The sequence below is a fragment of the Bemisia tabaci genome, chromosome 10 (assembly GCF_918797505.1).
Source record: "Bemisia tabaci chromosome 10, PGI_BMITA_v3".
Taxonomy (NCBI): Eukaryota; Metazoa; Arthropoda; class Insecta; order Hemiptera; family Aleyrodidae; genus Bemisia; species Bemisia tabaci.
The window spans coordinates 4,649,389-4,655,449 of NC_092802.1; positions in this window are offsets into that span (position 1 = coordinate 4,649,389).

Here is a 6,061-nt window from a genome sequence, read left to right on the forward strand (position 1 = left end):
CAAACAGATACTTTTTGCAGAATAATTAAACATTCAGAAGCAGGAGTAATTTAACTAAATAATAAACGGAACTCAAATCTACAGTACAATGCAAAACAAATTAGAAAATCTCGTCATGTAAATACAGAAGATTCGAAAACGCCTTCAATTGAAGCGTGATACCTCACGCGTTCCGAGGAGTTTAAATAGTTGTATCCCTGCGCCTTAGCAAAGCGATGGAAGTTTAATATTGAAGTAGCGTCCTTGCGTTGTCTTTCGGTTTTCCTGTGCCGCTACTGTAGTTTCAACCGTTAAGGCCGTAATTTAAGGGCGCGAAAGCCAGGGTTGTATTTCGCAAAAAGATAATTTTTGCATAAGAAATAAAAATTAAGAAGCAGGAATAATTTAACTAAATAATAAAAGGAATTCAAATCTACAATATAATGCAATAAAATTTGGAAAATCTCGTAATGAAAATACAGAAGATTCAAAAACGCCTTCAATTGAAGCGCGATACCTCACGCGTTCCGGGGAGTTCAAATAGTTGTATCCCTGCGCCTTAGCAAGGCGATGGAAGTTTAATATTGAAGTAGCGTCCTAGTTTGGTTTTTTGGCTTTCCTGTGCCGCTACTGAAGTTTCGAACGTTAAGGCCGTAGTTTAAGGGCGCGAAAGCCAGGGTTGTATTTCGCAAATGGATAGTTTTTGCATAATAATTAAAAATTAAAGAACAGGAGTAATTTAACTAAATAATAAAAGGAATTCAAATCTACAATATAATGCAATAAAATTTGGAAAATCTCGTAATGAAACTACAGAAGATTCAAAAACGCCTTCAATTGAGGCGTGATACCGCACGCGTTCCGGAGAGTTCAAATAGTTGTGTCCCTGCGCTTTAGCAAGGCGATGGAAGTTTAATATTGAAGTAGCGTCCTAGTTCGGTTTTTTGGTTTTTCTGTGCCTCTACTGTAGGATCAACCGTTAAGGCCGTAGTTTAAGGGTGCTAAAGCCAGGATTGTACTTCGCAAAAAGATAATCATTTCATAATAAATAAAAATTAAGAAGCAGGAATATTTTAACCAATTAAGAAAAGGAACTCAAATCGACAATATAATAAGGGAACTTTTTTTTCGGTGAAGCCCCAACGAAATGAAAAATGCCAGGGCTCGTTTTTGGAGATAATTTTAAGCCCGTTCCAGTGGTGCCCTAAAGAAAGCATTATTACACACACACACACACACACAAAAAAAAAACAATTTTTGTTTTATTTTAAGGGTCCGAGACCCCCTGAAACGACATTAAACTTGAGATTTCGATATTTTTGAGGCCGCAGAGGCGGATGCAGCAGTTTGGCAACACCAAATTTTAGGCCTTTACAGTGTCACAAACGGGAATAAAGATTACATTTTCACCCATTGCAAAGACTATAAACTGGCATGAACCGGGGAATTGGGGGTACGGCGAAGAACAGATCGAATGAGAGAGGGAACGGAGACAGGAATTCGGGAATGGGTTGATCAGAGATAAAAAAAAACGTCCGATTTGTGTAAAAATTTTCACGGAACTGACGAGCGGATCTGCAGAAACACATTCTACTCGGCCTTAATCCCTAAAAATTTGAAAGCCGGTTGTGCCAAAATCCCCCTGATGTCTACTGACAATAAAACAAATAATCTCTACGTTAAACTTATGTATATAGATGGCTGTAGGTTCCTAAACTGGAATAGAAGCCAAATAAACTGTAGAAAATAAGAAAAAAAGAATAAAAATTAGGTTTCATTCTTCAGTTTTTCAAAGGCAATTTCAGTTGCCTTTCGTGCAGGTGAATCACCAACTCTCAACGCGGGCCAGAAACGGCAACACTTTAATCTCTTGCATATAATAAAACGAATAAAGCGCGCTTACCGTCTTTTCATCAGAGTCGAGTCAACCCCCCTCCCCCCACGCCCGAGCGCCCGCCTTTAATTTCGTCTTTTTTCGCCATTGTTAAAAAGTCCGAGTTATTAATAGGTTTCGGCGTTATCTGCTCGCCGAAGAATGGAGCTCTCGAAGACGCACTCATTCCGGAGTCAGTATAATTCTTTCGAGGATGATTTCTCCGCTCTGTTGACGGAAGAGCGTAAGTGTAACTTGGCGTGAGCCTCGGGGAGCATTGGATTACTCGGCCCACGGGGCTCATCTCAAGATTCGGTCGTGTCCTTAAGCCGGAGGAGCGACGAATTCGGAGGCGAGCTGTGACGACAGTCTATAGTCGTCGGGACTATATCGGGAGGAGAATTAAATCAGAAATGGAGCATCGCCAAAGATGCCCTTTTATATCGGAGCCAAATCTCACCCCCTCCCCTCCGCCAGGGGTCGCTCCGATCCAATTTTCCGACCCCTCCCGGATTTGCACGGAGAGCGCTGCTGCCCGATGTACAGACCCCGAAACGGACGGAAACTCAATCTTCTGCGAGCGCAACGGACTGATTTAGAGTCCCTTCATACTGAGAGTCAAGACAATGTGAATCCATTCCTGATTGGTTCCCGTATTTTAGGCCTTCACAGTGTCACAAACGGGAATAAAGATTACCTTTTCGCCGATTGCAAAGATTATAATCTGGAATGGACCAGGGAATTATGGGTTCGGCAAGGAACAAACGGAATTAGAGAAGGAACCGAAGGAACGGAGAGAGGAATTTGAGAATGGGCCGATCAAAGATTACGAAAAACGTTCAATTTCTGTAATCTTTATTCCCGTTTGTGACTCCATGAGGGGGTGTTGTCTCGACTCTCAGTATAAAGGGACTCTAGACTGATTTAGCGGCTGCGTCATTTGATATTCGATGCATTCGATGATTCCACCCAGAACAAATGAACCGTTCTGATATCGATTGTTTTGCCGCGCTTTTTACGGGCGGCACAATTTGATGACGATACATCAAATGACGGAGCTACTTAATCAGTCTATATCACTTAGGAGGCACGCCCCCTGACCGCTTTGAGGTCCAACTCCCCGAAGCGCATTGTGCTAAAAAAAAAACAAAAAAAAGCCCTTAGGTGAGCGGGGAGTATGGGGAAACCCTCTTCCGAGCAGTTTTAAATGGACTGAGTTAAGCAGAAAGGAACCAACCCACATTTGGAACAAATCGAGTTATGAACACAACCACTGCTCTACTATCTATCGCCAAAAATTCAAAGTTTTTATTGGAGCAAATTTTGCAGAAATTGAACTTGACGTTTATCTTTTACATCGAGTCTCATGTAGGAGCCAAACTTTAAACCTCTTTTTCTCGGTTCGATACCGATGTGGCTTGGTTCCTTCCTGTTTAACTCCGTCCAAATAAAGTTCCGTCTCGATGTGATCCTTCCCCGCAGTGGCGTGGCGTGCTTTGCGATTCATCGATTGATCTGCCATTTAAACCTACGGAAGATAATCGATAAACAGGGTGGTCGCAACGAACACCTCAATTATCGATTCTTTACTATGGCTTCAAATGGGGAAATATCGATGATCGATCATTCACGCCTCGCCACTGCTTCCTCGAGGAGAGAAATTATCTCTAGCACATTTGAACAAATATTATTGTATGAAAAAATTAAATATTTTCTCTCTATTTTTTCGAAAGGATGAGCATTTCGAGCAGAGCATTGATAATCCACGACTCCTGCCATCGCGCCTTCAATTTTGCAGATGCAACACGGACGTCCATCAAGCGCAAATATTTGTATCGCTGCCTCGACATCAAAGCGCGTCCTCTACCTTCCTCTATGTCCATGTTGTGTTGGTTCCGTTTGATGTCTTGTAAGTTGTAGTGTTGCTCAAAGAGCTACGTGAGCAATTAACACACTGAAAAAAAATTCTCGGCGTTTTTACCAAGGTCCGTTGGTACCTTTACCATCTCACTTTTTTTTTACCAATTATTGGTAATTTTATCAAGGGATACTGGTAAGCTTACTAAAAACCGGAATTTTTATTGGTTTCTTTTCAGGTTACATACCACGGGGGCATACCACTTTTATTGGCAATCAATTCCCGGTAACTTTGCCATTTTATCCCGGTAATTCTACCACAGTCGATAAAAAATATTGGCGTTTTTACCAAGGTCTAGTACAATTACCGAGAAAGTTCAATAATTTTACCGAGATTTCTTGGTAAAATTACCAATTCCATAAATGGTAATTTTACCAAGAAAAAACTGGGATCAAATAGAACCCCGAATTCTTGGTAATTTTACCCTTTTCACCGAGATTTTTTTTTTCAGTGCACAACCGAAGAATGGAGAGGCGTAATCTGACCTCGTTCTCTAGCTTTTCTCCCGAATCTGAGCGCGACGCGTGACACCGCACCTCACTGGCAGCGGAGCATTGCGCGTTCACGCCTCATGCCAACGCGCCTTCAATTTGCAGATGCAACACGGACATCCATCAAGCGCGAATAGTTGTATCTCTGCGCCGTCATTCACGCGCGTTCTCTCCTTGCTCTGTTACCATGTTGTGTTTGTTTCCGTCTATCTGACTTGTAGCAGTGCTTCAAGGACTACGTGTGCAGCACAACCGAGGACCTGCAATCGAGCCTGTAAATTTTCTCGCGAATCTGATCGACAACTCTTTGGTGTCATTGGCTGCAATGAATTTAAAAGTGGACCGAAGGCTGGAGGTGAAAATTCGGAGGTAATGGAGGTGGATGATTTTCTACCAGAAATTTGCGCAACTACCGTAACAAACGACGTAACGGGATTGCCATATCTGGTGGAACATTTCGGTAAAGCTTAACCCTTAATCGCATACACTGAAAAAAAACTCTCGGCGTTTTTACCAAGGTCCGTTGGTACCTTTACCATCTCGCTTTTTTACCAATTATTGGTAATTTTATCAAGGGATACTGGTAAGCTTACCAAAAACCGGTATTTTACTGTTTTTTTTTTTCAGGTAAGAATACCACTTTTATAGGTAATCAATTCCCGGTAACTTTGCCATTTTATCTCGGTAATTCTACCACAGTCGATAAAAAATATTGGCGTTTTTACCAAGGTCTGGACCGAAGGCTGGAGGTGAAAATTCGGAGGTAATGGAGGTGCATGATTTTCTACCAGAAATTTGCGCAACTTCCGGAACAAACGACGTAGCGGGATTGCCACATCGGGAGGAACATTTAGGTAAAGCTTAATGAGGGATTTCAAATCTTCAATATAAAAAAAGATCGTGAAACCAAAAGACCGCCTTGTGCTCCTCATGCTTACTAAAATCTTCTACAATGGACCACTTGACAAGGTACGAATTTCAGCATTCTGATACATCTTTCATAACCAAAATTTTACGTAAAACACGATACACACAACGAAAGTTACCAAAATTAACTCCTTACGAAGATATTTATTGATTCTTGATGCGTGAATTCAAACCACCCGCTCATGAAAACTCAATGCTCTACGTGATTCACATCGCGCGCTAAACGTTATCATGACAGTCTCTGCGATATAAAAATCTGGCAACCTCAATCTTGACTCTTTGGCTCAGCTATAGCAAATTTCTTATAGTTTGAACAACACATGGTGGGAAATGAACATCGCTCGATTGAGAAGCTTGCTGAAACCGTTGTAGTGCGCGATTTGACTCACGTAGAGCTTTGAGTTTCTTGTGAGTAGGCAGTTCAAATTCCTCGTAACTAATATAAAATAAAAATGTTAATATCTCCGTTAGGAGTTGGTTTCAGTAATTTTTGTTGCGCGAATCGTGTTCTACGTGAAATTCTGATTAAGAAGCATGTATCAGAATGCTTAAATTCGCACCTTGTCTAGTGGTCCATTGTTTTAAAAGGACTCCTGATTGTATCATGTAGGCTAACCGCCAAGCTGTTCACATATGGACGTATTTCTGTCAAACGGACCTAAGCGCTATAGGGCGAGGAAGGTAGAGGGGGGCTTGGATTGGCGGCGGAACCGGGCGTCGGGATCATTCCGTCCTATACTCGCAATGCTTTTCCATGGCGCTTAGTTCCGTTTGACAGAACGCGCTATCCGGCATTCTAATTTCCTCAAAAGGAACTCAAATTGGCGCTTAGTTCCGTTTGACAGAAATTCGTCCATAGGTGACTTAAAATTG